At 38.7% G+C, this 20,005-nt stretch overlaps 1 pseudogene; it reads left to right on the top strand.

Moving 5' to 3' along the window:
- Positions 1-18,006, top strand: part of LOC138848179 (vomeronasal type-2 receptor 116-like) — a 32,131-nt pseudogene extending 14,125 nt beyond the window's left edge.
- Positions 18,007-20,005: the final 1,999 nt, after the last annotated feature.

Genomic DNA, 20,005 nt, shown 5'->3' with positions numbered 1-20,005 from the left:
GAGGGCCTTTATTACTGTTTCAATTTCTGTTTCAGTTATGGGTCTATTTAGGTTTTCTATGTCTTCCTGGTTCAATTTAGGTAGATTGCATGTGTCCAGGAATCTATCCATTTCTGATAGATTTTCTTGTTTGCTGGCATACAAGTCCTTGTAGTAATTTCTGATGATTCTTTTTATTTCTGTGGTGTCTGTTGTTACATTTCCTTTTTCATCTCTGATTTTATTGATTTGGGTCTTTTCTCTTCTTTTTTTTTAGTTAGTTGGGACAATGGGTTTTCAATTCTATTCATTTTTTCAGAAACCAGTTCTTCTCTTGGTTGATTTTTTGTAGCATTTTTTTGGATTCAATCCTGTTAATTTCTTCTCTGATTTAAATTATTTCTCTTCTCCTACTAGATTTGGGTCTGGTTTGTTGCAGATTTTCTAGGTCCTTGAGATGCAGTGAAAGCTCATTTATTTGATGCCTTTCCAATTTCTTGATATAGGCATCTATTGCTATAAACTTGCCTCTCAACACTGCTTTTGCCGTATCCCATGAATTTTGATATGTTGTGTTGTTATCCTCTTTTATTTCCAGAAAGTTTTTGATTTCTCTTTTGATTTCTTGAATGACCCAGTGTTCATTCAGGAGCATGTTGTTTAGTCTCCATGTGTTTGCATACTCTCTAGGGTTTCCTGAGTTGCTAATTTCCAGCTTCATTCCGTTGTGGTCTGAGAAGCTGCATGGTATAATTCTAATGCTTTTGAATTTGCTGAGACTTGCTTTATGGCCTAGTATGTGATCAATCCTAGAGAAGGTTCCATGCACTGCTGAGAAGAATGTAAAATCTTTAAATGTAGGATTGAAAGTTCTGTAGATATCTGTTAGATCCATTTGGGCAATAGTGTCAATTAAATCTGCTGTTTCCTTGTTGATCTTCTGTCCTGTTGATCTATTTCTTTTTTTTTATCTGTACCCCCATATTTATTGCCGCTCAATTCACAATAGCTAAGATATAGAATCAATCCAGATGTCTATCAGTTGAAGACTGAATAAATTACGGTATATTACACCATGGAATACTACACAGCAATTAAAAAAAAAGGGAATCCTGTCATTTGCAACAAAATGGATTCAACTGGAAACCATTACACTTAGTGAAATAAGCCAGTCCCAAGAAGGCAAATACCATATGTTCTCCCTAATCTGTGGTAACTAATATAATAGAGTACCTAAAATGTAATCTATAGAACTGAATTTGGCACTTTGAGATGTGATGACTTTGAACAGCCCTTGTCTCAACAATTGAGGAACAGACTTCTTTTGCATACTATTCGTTGAACTCTTTAACTTAATGTAAGGTTAATCATAGGTGTATAGGGCTGGCGCTGTGGCTCATTTGGTTAATCCTCTGCCTACAGTGCCGGCATCCTATATGGGCACCGGGTTCTAGTCCTGGTTGCTCCTCTTCCAGTCCAGCTCTCTGCTGGGGCCCTGGAGGGCAGTGGAAAATGGCCCAAGTGCCCGGGCCCAGCACCCGCATGGGAGACCAGGAGGAAGTGCCTGGCTTCGGATCGGTGCAGCACCAGCCATGGTGGCCATTTGGGGAGTGAACCAACAGAAGGAAGACTTCTCTCTGTGTGTGTGTGTGTGTCTCTCTCTCACTGTCTAACTCTATCTGTCAAATAAAATTTTTTTAAAAATTAGGTGCATAAAGATAATTAAAAATAGATCTTAGTGAAAAATAATAATGGGAATAGAAGAGGGAGGAGGAAGAAGGATAGCAGGAAGAAGGTGGGAGGGAGGGTGGGGTGGGAAGAATGAATCACTATGATGCTTAATTTGTATATATGAAATGCATGAAGTTTCTATACCTTAAATAAAAGGTTTCTAGTTTAAAAAAAGACTAGCTTCTTTAATTTAGCATAATCATTTTGAGCTTCACCCATGCTGTGGCATGTATCAAGTATCTAGGTTGTTATTGCTGAATAGAATTCCACTGCACAAATATACCAATTTGATTTATTCATCTACCTGAATAGACCTTAAATTGCTTTCAGATTTTATTATTATGAATAATATTATCAAAAACACATCTCCAGCTGGCGCCATGGCTCACTAGGCTAATCCTTCTCCTGCGGCGCTGGTACTCCGGGTTCTAGTCCTGGTTGGAGCGCCAAATTCTGTCCCGGTTGCTCCTCTTCCAGTCCAGCTCTCTGCTGTGCCCCAGGAAGGCAGTGGAAGATGGCCCAAGTGCTTGGGCCCTGCACCTGCATGGGAGACCGGGAGGAAGCACCTGGCTCCTGGCTTTGGATCAGTGCAGTGCCAGCCGTAGCAGCCATTTGGGGGGTGAACCAACGGAAGGAAGACCTTTCTCTCTGTCTCTCTCACTGTCCAACTCTGACTGCCAGAAAAAAAAAAATCTCCCCAGTTCTTATGTGAACCTATGTTTTTATTTCTGTTGGACAGATTTCTTCTATGCTTTTTAAGATTGTCTTACAGTATACTGAGTTGAAAGAAATATTTAGATATTATTAATATAATATCTTTTAGGTATATGATTTGCAAATATTTTCACCTAGTGTGTAACTTTCTTTTTTTTTAACTTTTATTTAATGAATATAAATTTCCAAAGTATGGCTTATGGATTACAATGGCTTCCCCCATACCGTCCCTCCCACCCACAACCCTCCCCTTTCCCACTCCCTCTCCCCTTCCATTCACATCAAGATTCATTTTCAATTCTCTTAATATACAGAAGATCAGCTTAGTATACATTAACTAAATATTTCAACAGTTTGCTCCCACACAGAAACATAAAGTGAAAAATAATAGATGATTTTTTAAATGATAATGAAATCAGATCAGAACTATTGTTATGTTTAATCCCAGTGAAAGTCAAGTTGGGAATTGATAATTTCTTTTTTTTTTTTTTTTTTTTACAGGAGATCAGTTTAGTATACATTAAGTAAAGATTTCAACAGTTTGCACCCCCATAGAAACACAAAGTGAAATATACTGTTTGAGTACTCGTTATAGCATTAAATCACAATGTAGGGCCGGCGCCGCGGCTCAGTAGGCTAATCCTCCGCCTAGCGGCGCCGGCACACCGGGTTCTAGTCCCGGTCGGGGCGCCGGATTCTGTCCCGGTTGCCCCTCTTCCAGGCCCGCCCTCTGCTTTGGCCAGGGAGTGCAGTGGAGGATGGCCCAGGTGCTTGGGCCCTGCACCCCATGGGAGACCAGGAAAAGCACCTGGCTCCTGGCTCCTGCCATCGGATCAGCGCGGTGCGCCGGCCGCAGCGCGCCGGCCGCGGCGGCCATTGGAGGGTGAACCAACGGCAAAGGAAGACCTTTCTCTCTGTCTCTCTCTCTCACTGTCCACTCTGCCTGTCAAAAAATAAAAAAAAAAAAATCACAATGTAGAGCACATTAAGGACAGAGATCCTACATGAGGAGTAAGAGCACAGTGACTCCTGTTGTTGACTTTACAAATTGACACTCCTGTTTATGGCATCACTAATCTCCCTATTCTCCATTCATGAGATTCCAAGGCTACGGAAGCCTTTTGAGTTCTCCGACTCTTACTTATTTAGACAAGGTCATAGTCAAAGTGGAGTTTCTCTCCTCCCTTTAGAGAAAGGTACCTCCTTCTTTGAAGACCTGTTCTTTCCACTGGGATCTCACTCACAGAGATCTTTCATTTAGGGTTGTGTTTTTTTTTTTTTTTCTCCAGAGTGTATTTGCTTTCCATGCCTGAAATACTCTCATGGGCTTTTCAGCCAGATCCGAATGCCTTTAGGGCTGATTCTGAGGCCAGAGTGCTGTTTAGGACATCTGCGATTCTATGAGTCTGCTGAGTATCTCACTTCCCATGTTGGATCACTCTCCCCTTTATTTATTCTATCGGTTAGTATTAGCAGGTGCTAGACTTGTTTATGTGCTCCCTTTGACTCTTAGTCCTTTCATTATGATCAATTGTTAACTGAAATTGATCACTTGAACTAGTGAGATGGCATTGGTACATGCCACCTTGATGGGATTGAATTGGAGTCCCCTGGTATGTTTCTAACTCTACCATTTGGGGCAAGTCAGCCTGAGCATGTCCCAAATTGTACATCTCTTCCCTCTCTTATTCCCACTCTTATGTTTAACAGGGATCTCATTTGAGTTAAATTTCAACACTTAAGAATAACTGTGTATTAATTACAGAATTAAACCAGTCATATTAAGTAGAACAGACAAAAAAACTACTAAGAGGGATAATGTATTAAGTTGTTCATTAACAGTCAGGGCTATGCTGATCAAGTCACCATTTCTCATAGTGTCCATTTCACTTCAGGAGGTTTCCTTTTTGGTGTTCAGTCAGTTGTCACCGATCAGGGAGAACATATGGTATTTGTCCCTTTGGGACTGGCTTATTTCACTCAGCATGATGTGTTCCAGATTCCTCCATTTTGTTGCAAATGACTGGATTTCGTTGTTTCTTACTGCGGTATAGTATTCTAAAGAGTACATATCCCATAATTTCTTTATCCAGTCTACCGTTGATGGGCATGTAGGTTGGTTTCAGGTCTTGGCTATTGTGAATTGTGCTGCAATAAACATTGGGGTACAGACTGCTTTTTGTTTGCCAATTTAAATTCCTTTGGGTAAATTCCAAGGAGTGGTATGGCTGGGTTGAATGGTAGGGTTATCTTCAGGTTTCTGAGGAATCTCCAGACTGACTTCCATAGTGGCTTGACCAGTTTGCATTCCCACCAACGGTGGGTTAGTGTCCCTTTTTCCCCACATCCTCGCCAGCATCTGTTGTTGGTAGATTTCTGAATGTGAGCCATTCTAACTGGGGTGAGGTGGAACCTCATTGTGGTTTTGATTTGCATTTCCCTGATTGCTAGTGACCTTGAACATTTTTTCATGTGCCTGTTGGCCCTTTGGATTTCCTCTTTTGAAAAATGTCTATTGAGGTCCTTGGCCCATCTCTTAAGTGGTTTCTTGGTTTTGCTTTTGTGGAGTTCTTGATCTCTTTGTAGATTCTGGTTATTAACCCTTTATCCGTTGCATAGTTTGCAAATATTTTTTCCCATTCTGTCAGTTGCCTCTTCACTCTCCTGACTGTTTCTTTTGCAGTACAGAAACTTCTCAATTTTATGCAATCCCAAATGTTAATTTTGGCTTTGACTGCCTGTGCCTCCCGGGTCTTTTCCAGAAACTCTTTGCCTGTGCCAATATCTTGAAGGGTTTCTCCAATGTTCTCTAATAACTTGATGGTGTCAGGTCATACATTTAGGTCTTTAATCCATGCTGAGTGGATTTTTGTCTAAGGTGTAAGGTAGGGGTCTTGCTTCATGCTTCTGCATGTGGAAATGCAGTTTTCCCAGCACTATTTATTGAAAAGACTGTCCTTGCTACAGGAATTGGTTTTAGATCCTTGATGAAATGTAAGTTGGCTGTAGATGTTTGGGTTGATTTCTGGTGTTTCAATTCTGTTCCATTGGTCTATCCATCTGTTTCTGTACCAGTACCATGCTGTTTTGATTACAACTGCCCTGTAGTATGTCCTGAAATCTGGTATTGTGAAGCCTCTAGCTTTGTTTTTCTTGCACAAGATTGCTTTTGCTATTCGAGGTCTCTTGTGCCTCCATATAAATTTCAGCATCATTTTTTCTAGATCTGAGAAGAATGTCTTTGGTATCCTGATTGGAATTGCATTGAATGTATAAATTGCTTTTGGAAGAATGGACATTTTGATGATGTTGGTTCTTCCAATCCATGATCATGGAAGATTTTTCCATTTTTTGGTATCCTCTTCTATTTCTTTCTTTAAGGTTTTGTAATTATCATCGTAGAGGTCCTTAATGTCCTTGGTTAAGTTTATTCCAATGTATTTGATTGTTTTTTAGCTATTGTGAAAGGGATTGATCTTAGAAGTTCTTTCTCAGCCATGGCATTGCCTGTGTATACAAAGGCTGTTGATTTTTTTGCATTGATTTTATATCCTGCCACTTTGCCAAACTCCTCTATGAGATCCAAGAGTCTCTTAGTAGAGTTCTTTGGATCCTCTAAGTAAAGAATCATATCGTCTGCAAAGAGGGATAGTTTGACTTCTTCCTTCTTAATTTGTATTCCTTTAATTTCTTTTTCTTGTCTGATGGCTCTGGCTAAAACTTCCAGAACTATGTTGAATAGCAGTGGTGAGAGTGGGCATCCCTGTCTGGTACCAGATCTCAGTGGCAATGCTTCCAACTTTTCCCCATTCAATAGGATGCTGCCCATGGGATTTTCATAAATTGCTTAGATTATATTGAGGAATGTTTCTTCTATATCTAATTTGCTTAGAGTTTTCATCATGAAAAGGTGTTGAATTTTATCGAATGCTTTCTCTGCATCTATTGAGATGATCATATGGTTTTTCATTTGCAGTCTGTTAATGTGGTGAATCACATTGATTGATTTGTGAATGTTGAACCATTCCTGCATACCAGGGATGAATCCCACTTGGTCTGGGTGGATGATTTTTCTGATGTGCTCTTGTATTCTATTTTATTGAGGATTTTTGCTTCTATGTTCATCAGGGATATTGGTCTATAATTTTCTTTCAGTGCTGCATCTTTCTCTGGCTTAGGGATTAAGGTGATGCTGGCTTCATAGAAAGAATTTGGGAGGACTCCCTCTTTTTCGATTGTTCTGAATAGTTTGAGGAGAAATGGGATCACTTTTTCTTTAAATGTCTGGTAGAATTCAGCAGTGAATCCATCTGGTCCTGGGCTTTTCTTTGTTGGGAGGGCCTTTATTACTGTTTCAATTTCTGTTTCAGTTATGGGTCTATTTAGGTTTTCTATGTCTTCCTGGTTCAATTTAGGTAGATTGCATGTGTCCAGGAATCTATCCATTTCTGATACATTTTCTTGTTTGCTGGCATACAAGTCCTTGTAGTAATTTCTGATGATTCTTTTTATTTCTGTGGTGTCTGTTGTTACGTTTCCTTTTTCATCTCTGATTTTATTGATTTGGGTCTTTTCTCTTCTTTTTTTTAGTTAGTTGGGCCAATGGGTTTTCAGTTTTCCTTATTTTTTTCAAAAAACCAGCTTCTTGCTTGGCTGATTTTTTGTAGTTTTTTTTTTTATTCAATCCTGTTAATTTCTTCTCTGGTTTTAATATTTCTCTTCTCCTACTAGATTTGGGTCTGGTTTGCTGCGGTTTTTCTAGGTCCTTGAGATGTGCTGAAAGCTCATTTATTTGGTGCCTTCTAATTTCTTGATATAGGCACCTATTGCTATAAACTTGCTGTCAATACTGCTTTTGCTGTATCCCATAAGTTTGATATGTTGTGTTGTTATCCTCTTTTACTTCCAGAAAGTTTTTGATTTATTTTTGATTTCTTGAATGACCCAGTGTTCATTCAGGAGCATGTTGTTCAGTCTCCATGTGTTTGCTTACTTTCTAGGGTTTCCTGAGTTGCTAATTTCCAGCTTCATTCCGCTGTGGTCTGAGAAGCTGCATGGTATAATTCTAATGCTTTTGAATTTGCTGAGACTTGCTTTATGGCCTAGTATGTGATCAATCCTAGAGAACGTTCCATGCACTGCTGAGAAGAATGTGAAGTCTTTAAATGTAGGATTGAAAGTTCTGTAGATATCTGTTAGATCCATTTGGGCAATAGTGTCGATTAAATCTGCTGTTTCCTTGTTGATCTTCTGTCCGGATGATCTGTCTATTTCTGAGAGTGGAGTATTGAAGTCCCCCAGTACTATTGTATTGGAGTCTAAGTCTCCCTTTAAGTCCCTTAACATATCTTTTAAATAAACCGGTGCCCTGTAATTAGGTGCATATACATTTATAATAGTTACATCTTCCTGTTGAATTGAACCCTTAATCATTATATAGTGTTCCTCTTTGTGTCTCTTAACAGTTTTTGTATTAAAGTTTATTTTGTCTGATATTAATATGGCTACACCTGCTTTTTTTTTTTTTGTTTTCTGTTGGCATGGAATATCTTTTTCTAACCTTTCACTTTCAGTCTGCATGCATCTTTGTTAGAGAGATGTGTTTCTTGTAGGCAACAAATTGTTGGGTTGTGTTCCTTGAGACAATCAGCCAATCGGTGTCTTTTAAGTGAAGAATTCAGACCATTAATGTTTAATGTGACTATTGATACGTAGTGACTTTGCCCTGCCATTTTCCCGGAAATATTTTCTAGTATATGCTTTGAGCTTCCCATGCTCTTTTACTGGTAGGTGTTCTTCCTTTCCCTTCTTTCATATTGATGGCCGTGTTTCTGTGTTTCTGAGTGCAGCACATCTTTAAGTATCTTTTGCAGGGCCGGATGTGTGGCCGCAAATTCTTTCAATTTCTGTTTGCTATGAAAGGTCTTGATTTCACCTTCATTCACAAATGAGAGCTTTGCAGGATATAATATTCTGGGCTGGCAGTTTTTTTTTCTCTTAATACGTTGGCTGTATCTGGCCATTCCCTTCTATCCTGTAGGATTTCTGATGAGAAGTCAGCTGTGAGTCTAATTGGAGATTCTCTGAGAGTAATTTGACGTTTCTCTCTTGCACATTTTAGGATCTTTTCTTTCTGTTTCACTGTGGTGAGTTTGATTACAACGTGTCGTGGTGAGGATCTCTTTTTGTCATGTTTATTAGGGGTTCTATGAGCTTCCTGTACTAGGATGTCTCCGTCCTTCTCCAAACCTGGGAAGTTTTCTGGTAGTATCTCACTAAAAAGGCCTTCTAATCCTTTCTCTCTCCCCATGCCTTCAGGAACTCCTAGAACTCGAATGTTGGTTTTTTTAATAGTATCCTGTAGATTCCCAACAATATTTTTTAATTTCTAATTCCCTCTTCTTTTCTTTGGTTTGACTGTATGTTTTCCTGTGCTCTATCTTCTAAGTCCGATATTCTCTCTTCTGCTTCACTCATTCTGTTTTTAAGGCTCTCTAATTTGTTTGTCATTTTATCTATTGTATTCTTCATTCCATCATGATTTCCCCTCACTATCACAGTTTCATGTTCTACTAGTTGCTTTATTTCATTTTGATTCCTCCTCAATATTTCATTTTTTCATTTTTTTCTATCCTGTCCAGTAAAGAATTCTGTAGTTCAAGAATTTGTTTTTGATAATTTCTTAATATTCTTATTAATATTTTGAGATCCGCTTCTTACATTTCTTCTATCTCATCATCTTCATAATCTTGAATTGTTTTTTTTTTTTTTTTCATTTGGGGGCATCATAGTGTCTTCCTTGTTCTTATTACCTCGGTCTCTGCATTTGTTGTTTGGCATTGTAGAGATATTCTTTGGTTTCTTCACTGTGGTGTTTTTTCCTGTTGTATTATGACTAGAGTAAGTGGACTGTCTGCTTTTGATGGATCCTTAGAGGCTGTGATGGGTGTGGCCAGAGAGCTCTTTTTGTTTCTTCAGGGTTAAGGTTGTACAAAAGGTGACTCACCCATGTTGTTCTCTCCCTTGCTCGTTCTCTCTCTCTCTCTCTCTCTCTCTCTCTCTCTCTCTTTTGTCTCAGAAGGGAAGTAATTTGCACAGCTGAGTGGAATTTAAGGCAGTTTGTGTATGAAATCTGGCCCCTGTGGGTATTAGTCTGCTCTACCCCAAGGATCACACAAAGGGTCTATGCAGCCCTCAGTGTGGTCTCAAATTTCTCTGCAGTCTCTCACCAGATTGCCAAGGTTACCGAGTTTGTGTACTCAGTGAGTTCTCTCGCCCACTCTTAGATTTTCACAGTCTCATTTCATTAGCTCCACACTTTCACTATGTTCTAACCTCCAGTTATTTCTCCCCACCAGAGTCAGTTTTTTCTGCTTGGCTGATGGTGGGCACCGCTTTGTATGTCCAAAATGGTGCCTGCTCTTTGTCTTACTTGGCTTTGTAAGCTGAGTAGAGAGAAAGGCTAGTGTCCATGCCAGTTCCCCTTATTTATTTTTTTTTCTTCATTCCAGTCAGCCTGGTGAACTTTCCACAGTGGGGCTTCAAGCCTCCTTCCCTCTAGGCTCTTTCTGCCTTTCCCCGCCAATGACTTGGTTACCGAGGTTTTTGTCTCACCTCCCCTTCTAGCGCTGGCATGCAGACTCCACACCTCGGCTTCTGTGCCGTGGGCATCCTTGCTCTCCCTGTAGGTCCTCTGTGTCATATCCACTAGATCAGGAAGTGTTTCCTCTGCAATTTTTTTCCGAGCCTTTTCCTCAGATTACAGTAACTCCACTTTTATTAAACTATCTTTTCAAGATGTATTTTCAAATAACTTTATACACATAAGCTTAATTCTATGCTAAATAAAAGTTCAACAACTAGTATGAAAAAATAAACCATTCCTCAAAAATTGAGAAAAGGGCTGTTCAAAGTCATCGCATCTCCAAGTGTTGTTGTTTTTTTTTTTTTTTTAACTTTCATCTTGTGATTATTTTAAAGTTAGCTCCCACATTTTAGGGAGAACCTGTGGTATTTGTCTTTCTGTCTACCATATTCATTTTATCTACTTGTCTACAGCAGGACATTCATTTTTTTCCACATTGTAACTGGTATAAACTGGTTCTCCATACTTTTTTATATAGCCGCTTTACCAGGTTACATTCCCTCCAACAGTAGATTAGCGTTCCTTTTTGCACACATCCTCACCAGTATTTGTTGTTTGTTGATTTCCATATGAAAGCCATCCTAACTGGGGTGAGGTGAAACCTCATTGTGGTTTTGGTTTACATTTCCCTGATGGCTAGTGATCCTGAGAATTTTTTTCATGTGTCTGTTGGCCATTTGGATTTTCTCTTTTGAAAAATGTCTAAGTGCTTTGCCCATATCATCACTGGGTTGTTTTGTTGTTGTTAAGTTTCTTGAGCTCTTTATGTATTCTGGTTATTAATCTTTTATCAATTGCATAGTTTGCAAATAATTTCTCCCATTCTGTCAGAGTCTCTTCACTTTGCTGATTGATTCTTTTGCAGTGCAGAAGCTTCTCAATTAGGTGTAATCCCATTTCTCAATTTTGGCTTTTATTGCCTGTACCTCTAGGGTCTTTTCCAGAAATCTTTGTCAATGCCAATGGCTGACATCATTTTAAAATCAGTATTTTATGACTTCATGATGAAGAGTAAGAATAGATTATATCAAGGTACATACACTTCCCAAATCTGTAGGCAAGGGCAATGGCTTCACTTGTATTTTCCATAGCCATGCTCACTGTCACTGTGCTCCCATCTTTAGTGATCTCCCACTCAGCAGTTTCTGCTGTACTGTGGTCTCTCACAGCTACTCATCTCAGAACTCTGGGTCTATGACAAACAAATGCTGTGAAAACCTAGCAACCAGCTGATTTCTCTCTGTTTTTTAACAAAATGGATAGCAAAAATGTTAGCCTAGTGATTATGATGACCATGTCCTCAGTGGAGTGTCTGAGTTCAAACCTTGGCTCCAGCTCCTGACCCCAACTTCTCAGTAATTCAGACTCTGTGAGGCAGTGGTGACAGATCAAGTATTGGTTCCCTGTCACCTATGTGCATTTATTTCTGGGAATCTGGTTCTGTCCCAAACCAGCCCCAGCTGAGTGGGTGATTTTGCTCTTTCCTCTTAGACTTATTAAAACATAAACATGGCTGGGGAATTTTTGAAATAAAAGAAAAAGAGTAATTGTGTGAATCTAACCTCAGCTGACTAGCAAAGATATAAATAATAATGTCATATTTATGAGCAGCTATTCCTGAATTTGGGAATATTGAATTAATATCTATTTCCTTAATCAATTTACTTACACTACAATCACTCATATTTGATATGATATCTATACTACATATGCTTTTTGTTCAGTTTACTCCGGCTCATTTGAGTTTGTCATTTCACTGTTGGAACCATAATTTAAGTGGGGTTTCCTTCCCAGTAGCAAAGTCTATTGATCATGCTATTATCCTGAAATGGATACTGTACTATCCACACAGCTTTTAATGAATAATCATTGCCCATCTACACACGCTGGTATTCTCAAAGATGTCTTGATCCTTGTTTTTATTAACATCAGAGTAGCTGACTGTGGGTTACTATGTTCTACCCCAACACCCACCCCCATCCCCCAAATCCTACATACTCTAACAGAGAATATGCTTATGCAAAGAATCTGTTTTAATCATGATTTACAATGTTTTCTTCCTGAACGTCACATTCCTATGCTTTTATGAAACCACAAAGCTGCTAACATAATCTTCAGGGGAAATCGTTGTAGAATCATTATTTAACTAATGAACTTTTCTTATTCATACTCAAAAAATAAAAATAAGGTGGTATCTTTATCACACATATATGTATTTTTCATGAATACATAGAAATAAGTCTGTAATTAAATACATAGGACTAAATCTATCTATTGACTGCTGTTCATTTTTTACTTCGCTTAGAGTTTTTTCCATTATTCCAAATGCAGAGAATGCTGTTTCTATTGATATATAATTCACATAGCTAAAAAGTGTATCATTTTAAACTGAAAACCTCAGTGGAACTGAAGCATATTCATACTTACATGGTACATTCGCATTGTATACAACATGTTTACAGATTTGTGCAAACAACATCTCTATGTAGATCCAAAACCACTTCACCATCCCATAGTCAATCTCTTCTCCATTAAGCAGCCACCAGCAAGTTCTCAGACCACAGGGCATAGAACCCTCCATCTCCTTCAGGTTCTTTTTAAAATTTTTAAAAATTTTATTTATTTATTTGAAAGTCAGACTGACACAGAGGCAGAGAGAGAGAGAGAGGTCTTCCATCTGTCGGTTCACTCCCCAAATGGCCACCATGGCTGGAACTGGGCCAATCCGAAGCCAGGAGCCAGGACTTCTTCCAGGTCTCCCACATGGGTGCAGGGGCCCAAGGACTTGGTCTGTCTTCTACTGCTTTTTTAGGCCATAGCAGAGAGCTGGATTGGAACTGGAGCCGATGGGAATCCAATCAGCCCCCATATGGGATGCTGGCACTGCAGGTGTTGGCTTTACCATGTACAACACAGGTCCAGCCTCTTTCCTTGTTTCTATAGGTTTACATATATTTTACATACGATAGAAAATATACTAAAAACATATTATCTGTTGCAAAGTGCTTGGACACCATCCTTTAAGTGTGGTCACACAGAAAAATGAAAAGGGCGTGAGGTAATGAACAAGACACATAGTTGGATAGAGCCAATACTCAGTGTATGCAGTTGCAAATCATTCTCATGGAACCATAACTTGTTACATTTTAAATAATCATATAAAAGTATTTAAGAAAATTCTTTTGAGATTTTTTCTATGAAATGTGAGAGAACATAGATATGACCAGGAAATCAATGTTTGATAACGAATACATTTTCTGTCACTTTTCACAGGATATGTCACTTATCACAGTTCCTGTGATTTTCCACTTGCCATGGGATGTTTAAAGAAGCCTTGCTGTTGCAGAATAGAGAACTGAGAAGATTTTTGTGGAAATAAATTTATTGTGTGGAGGGGTAGGTCCAGGGGAATGAACAATTTTGAGAAGTATACAAAGAAGTGACAGAAATCCAGTCCTTTGAAAGTTGAGTCCTTTTAATTAATTTTCCCTTCCACAGCTGTCATTTCCCTTTTCTGTTTGCTCCCTAGTCCCTCAGAACAGAAGAGAGGTGTCAACATTTTTAAGCCCACTAATCTTGCCACATCCCCCGATCTATTATTTCGGGTATTGGAATGGGTGAGACTGCTGGCATCCGCAAATGAGTCTAATCAGTGTCCATGGAGATAGCTCACAGTTGTCCTGAGACACTGATAACCTGGCATAAGGTCATGCTTAGATCCCAAGGGGCTCTCCCTGGTATCATGGCCTAAAAGGGCATTGTTGAGATGTGCCTGAACTAGAAGCTATGAAAGCCTGAGATCTACCACTCTAAACAGACCCCTCATCAATCAATAACTCAGTTCTACCAGAGAGGAAGCATTGGTGTTCCTGATCATGAAAAGAAAAGGAAAAAGAAATATGTTTCCTAAGGAGTCAATGTTTTTTGCTCTAGGATGCTGATGGTACTTTTTTAGGAGCATTACAGAAATGGCATTAATTCTGGGCTGGGCTGCTAGTTTGCTGATTAACAAGGGGGTTTAACACCTTGTTGGTCACAACAGTGGAGAGTGCTTCTCGTTCAAGAGATCCACACGCTCATGTGTTCAAAACAGGGTGAGGAACATTTAAGTTGTTTAATTGGAGTTAGTCTGCCCTTGTGAGTTTCTTTTGGAATTTATACCTGTCCCCTCAGCAGGTTACCTTGCATAGGAGGGAGCTCCTTGTTTTGGGGACAGAATTGCAGCCTTGTGGTTTCCCTGACCTGTGCCTTTACATAACCTATCCCTTATTACTGTTTCCACTTGGTGTCCCAATCTCTTTTAGTATTTCCATTTCTACCCAAAATCTGAATGGAAACATTTTTGTGGGAGGTCTTTCATGTGTGTGAATTCCTTGGTTAGGTGACAGCTACTGACTGTTTGCATTGTGTTACAAATGAGGAGGTGGAATGTGATCTGAAGATGAAGGAATCCCTAACATCAGAGTGAGAGCCTTTAGCTCAGGTACCAAAGCTGGAGGTGCACTCTGCCTTCTGTCCTGAAGCTAGGGAAGTATCTCTCCACCCTCGTCCTGTGCAGAAGTGGCCCAGCCATCAAGTGCTTGTCACATCCTAGAATTTTTGATGCCTAGACCTTGGTAATATAACATGGGCACCAGCTATTAGTTCTGTCTTGGTATCTCATTAAGAATATCAAAATTATTTAAAGATTTAACACAAAATAAAATTCCATGTAATTTATTAGTTAGAACAAAAGAATCATGGAAAAAACAATGATTTAATGGACAAACATTGTTAGTCTTTCATAATTTATTAACAAGGAAGAGTTTTTATATTCAAATTATGTAGGTAACTTGAGAATTCAGAAAAGATGAGAATAATTCAAATAGAAGAAGAGAAAAATAATTCACAATGAGAAAACACAATTAAATATCATAGAAAAATGATATGTGGGAGTTATTTTTAAATTCCAAGAATAAATGTAGTTGGCTAAACCACTGAAAATAAGCAGAACATATTCAGGTGCAAAATGTGAAATGAAGAGAGGAAAATTCATTACCAGGACTGAAAATAAAGACACTTGAGTAACAGGCTTGGATTCTACACATTAAGTCACAAGTCCTGAAATAAATGCTCATCTTTCTAAGAGAATATAGTTGAACAAAGCTGCTTTCATAATCGTTGACATATTAGAGTAGAAAATTATACAAAGGGCCCAAAAATGTTCCTCAGGTGAATATGGATAAAGAGGAGAATGCTTTCCAAAGCTGGAAAAACTGGCAGGTTGGGTGGTTATTTAAAATATTCAAAACCTTATGGGAAATAGAAATGCCTGTAAGTTTGTTTCTGCTACTGAGCAGAAATTGGATTGCAAACTGGATACACCAAGTCCTTTCCAGAAAAGTTCATGAGGCTGAGTGTGTGCACAACTTTTGCACACCACTAGAGGGCAACATCTTGCTGTCTGGTCCACACATGGAGACACACCCCTACTATTTGTAGGACCTTCAAATATCTGTCCAGGAAACAGGAGTGTGCTACCTCACCCCAGTTACAAAACCTGAACATCCCTCACAGTGATTTGGAAACACTTTGCTTCATAGGAGTCAAAGAGGCATCTCAAGATCTTCCATGGCCCTCAGGGCTGGCACATCACTAAGTAGCAACCATAGTCTGACTTAGGACTTCTTCTGAATTCCATGGTCTCACCTTTCTCTCTGATGCTTCCCCTCTCTTTAGGTGACTGTGGAAGAACTACCAATATGTGTAGGCCTTCCACTTTGCCATCCAGGAGATCAATAAGTATGCTCAGCTACACCCAAACCTGTCCTATTAAAAACTGAGTAATATTCTTCTGGAATGAACAGACAAACTAATACTGATATCTGTATGTGATTAAAATTTAATTAAAATAAGGGCATGTCCATTAATTGACATGTGCTTTGTAACCTCTATCCTGCTATATTAACAGTGGTGAGCTATCTTAAAATACACAATATTATTTGCAGAGTTCAAGGTCTTCTTGACAGGCAGATGACACAAGCATATAACAAACCATAATTTAAACTGAAAATGAGATGAGTTGAATTTTCTTAAATACAGGCTTTTCTTCAATATTTTAATGAAAATAACAATTTTACCCAAAGTAAATAAAATTCCATTCCAATGCAGTGTCTTCTGTTCAATACATCACAATATTTATACATAAAGCTGACCTCAGGAATTCCAGAGAAAGGAAAATATAAAATAAGGAAAGACTTCTTCTAACAGATACCAAGATATATAAAGAACAAAATCGTAGAAAATAAGTATTGTTTAAAGTGAGGATGTCCTAGGAGTACTAAGTAGTTTATTTCTCCATCTGATTATGAGCAAGGAAAGTTTTAAACTTGATGACACTATACAAGTATAATTTTTTCAAAGATTTATTTATTAATTTTAAAGGCAGAGATATAGGGAGGCAGCGAGAGAGAAAGAGGGAGGGAGACAGAAAGAGAGAGAGACAGAGAAAGAGAGAGAGACAGGGAGAGGTCTTCTATCCCCTGATTCACTCCAAAAATAGCTACAATTGCCAGAGCTGGACCTATCCAAAGCCAGGAGTCAGGAGCTGCTGGGTCTCCCACATGGGTTCAGGGGCCCAAGGACTTGGGCCATCCTCCACTGCTTTCCCAGGCCATAGCAGAGAGCTGGATTGGAAGTGGAGCAGCCAGAACCTGAATCAGCGCCCATATGGGATGCCAGCACTGCAGACGGCAGCTTTGCCTGCTATGCCATAGCACAGGCCCCTAAACAACTATTCTAAGTCAAGTAAATACAAGGTTGATGAGAAAGACAATGTGGACAGTAGAAGAAAGATTTGAGAAGCATCCATGTCCATCAGTGAACCTAAGGAAAAGGCAATTTAAGCCCTGCCATCTGCTAAAGGTTTTGTTGGATGGACTACTTGGCACCTGTAGATGAGTGTTCTCCCTGGGTTAGGAATGCAGAAATTTTCACAACAGAGAAAAATGAAGAATTTGAGATAAGGAAACATGGAGTCTTTTCCCCCCTACATATGCAGAGCTCTGAATCCCATGTGCAGATCACGAGTACCCAAACATGGAGAGAAACCACTGCCTCCCCAAGCTGGTGACCTCCTTAGACTTTAAGGAATCCTTGGGGATGGCGCTGGTCTGCATGGCTCTGTGCTTCTCTGTCCTCACAGCTGCGGTCCTCTGGGTCTTGGTGAAGCACCAAGACACTCCCATCACCAAGGCCAATAACAGGACCCTCAGCTACATCCTACTTATCACCCTCCTCCTGTGCTTCCTCTGCTCCTTACTCTTCATTGGCCATCCCAACACAGCCACCTGCCTCCTCCGGCAAATAACAAATAACAAATAAAAAAGCCTTGTGTTCACAGTGGCTGTTTCCACCATGCTGGCCAAGACCATCGCTGTGATGTGACCTGGAAGAACAATGAGGCTATTGCTGGTATCAGGAGTTTCTAACTTCATCATTCCCATCTGCTCCTTGATCTAACTGGCTCTCTGTGGCATCTGGTTGGGAACTTGTCTTTCCTTTATTGAGTTAGAGACACCCTGAGCCTGACCACATCATCCTTGCATGCAACAAGGGCTGGGTCACTGCCTTTTACTGTGTCCTTGGCTACCTGGTCCTTGGCCCTGGCCAGCTTAACTGTGGCTTTCCTAGCCAGAAATCTGCCTGACACGTTCAATGAAGCCAAGTTCCTGACGTTCAGCATGCTGGTGTTCTGCAGTGTCTGGGTGACCTTCCTGCCTGTCTATCACAGCACCAACGTGAAGATCATGGTGGCTGTGGAGGTCTTCTCCATCTTGGCCTCCAGTGTAGTGCTCCTGGGCTGCATCTTTTCCCCCAATGGCTATTTTAGTCTTATAAAAACTCACTAAAATTCTTTGAAACCTTTTAAGAACCAGAGAAGTTCGAGGGGATCCTAAAGTATTTTTCTCATGAGTTTCTTCACATTTTCAAACCTTATAAACAAAAACAAAAGGAAAATAGCATTCCTACATTGTCAAATAAGAAATCTATAAATCATTGTCTGTTAGGCATTTAGCCTAGCAATTAAGATGACCTTGTCCCACATGACAGTAGCTGAGTTTGTAATTTGGCTCTGACCCCTCACACCTTATTTCCAGGAAATTAAACCCTTTGAGTGAATGGTGATGACTCAGAGTTACTGGGTCCTTGTAGGTTGATTTTTTTCCTGACTCCTGGCTCTGGCTTCAATCCATTGTCAGTAGCTTCAGGCACTGAGATGTGAAGCAGTGAAAGGTTGGTCTCTCAATTATCTCTCTGTTTCTCTCTTACTCTCAAAAACTCAAAGCTGGCAGAAATATAGTAATATAAGATGAAAGGAATCACTGCTTAAAATTGAAACAGAGCTGGCCATCAAATTATAAACAGCAATCACATTTTATATGATAGGGCTCTCCCTGAAAATATGCACACTAATTAATTTGATTTTTTATCACTTTAGATGTTATAAATACTCATATTTGAAAATATGTCTCAGTTATACATGCTTTATGTTGCTTCCATGAAGGTCATTGAACATTTTTTTTTTATTTTGTGTTAATAATGTAATGGAATTTCTTTCCCAAATACAAAAGTCAAATAATCCTTGAGCATTCATCTCTTTGGACACTGTATTGTTCACAAAACTCTTAGTAAATAATACGGCCTGGCTATTTTGAAAAACTATATTTATCACATTTGTAGGTAGTATTCACGATTACATAGTAATGATTCTATAATTGTGCCCTCTATCATTTGACAGCTTTCTGTTTTGGTCTTTGCTTAGAATTCTTATTCCTTGCAACAATGATGCTATTATTGAGGTGAAATTCACATACCCAATAAGAACCACTGAAGTATTGTACAATGATGTGATATTACAGTACATTCACATTAAAATTCTGCATTGATTTTTGTAAAGTACATTCACAAGTTTATGCAATTATGATGTCTGTGTATATTGCAGCTTTTTGCATCACCCTATAATCAAAGCCTTTCTCCATGAAGCAGCTGCTTGTAAACCTCCATGAACATAGTTTATGCAACCATTCATCTCCTTTAGTTTCTATGGGCTTACCTCTTCTGGATAGTTCTCAGCAATGGGATGAGATAATATGCGACTTCTGAGATCTACCTTCTTTCACATGGCATTACACTTTCAATTCATTAATTTATAGCAGGTATCCTTCATTATTTTTATGCCTGTTTAACATTCAAAGTTATGGATTTCCCATATTCAACTTGTTCAATTATTCACAGGTGACAATTTGGGGGTCTCATCCTTTCGGTGTCATGAGCAGAATTTTCTGAGCATTCTTGTAAAAATATATGTTTGGGTATGCACCTTCAACTCTTCTGAATGCACAGGATATTTCAAATTGTTATGAGGAAAACACAGTGAATATATATGTTTATTTTAGTAAAACTTTTTAGTTTTTATTTATTCATGTTTTAGGCTAGTTTCTATAATGTAAAGGAAATTAAAAAAAAAAACAAAAAAAGTGACATGTAAATCAAATTTTTTAAGAATAATAAAGATAATAAGAATAATAAAGGTTAGGGTTATGGTTAGGGTTAACCTAGTATACAAATATACAAATATATATAGTATCCAAACATACAAAATAGTATCTCTAGTATCCAAATATACAAAATACTTAAATATAAATATGTTGAGTGTTAAAATTCTAGGCAAACATTACTTATAAAGGTATAGCCAGTATAGTAGTATTTTATGAGATATGACTTTTTCATGACATTTCTTAGTATCTTGCTTTTTAATAACTATTTTCTTAAGTATCTATTTCATAATTCATTGATTTACTTTATATTATTTTTAAAAAGAGAAATATTTTCTGAAACCAGAAAATTAGGTTCTTTAATAATACAAAATGATGATAAAATGCTCAAGCTATTTAA

The sequence above is a fragment of the Oryctolagus cuniculus genome, unplaced genomic scaffold (assembly GCF_964237555.1).
Source record: "Oryctolagus cuniculus unplaced genomic scaffold, mOryCun1.1 SCAFFOLD_50, whole genome shotgun sequence".
Classification (NCBI taxonomy): Eukaryota; Metazoa; Chordata; class Mammalia; order Lagomorpha; family Leporidae; genus Oryctolagus; species Oryctolagus cuniculus.
Note: the sequence above shows the minus strand (reverse complement) of the source record. Positions and strands in the feature narration are given on the sequence as shown.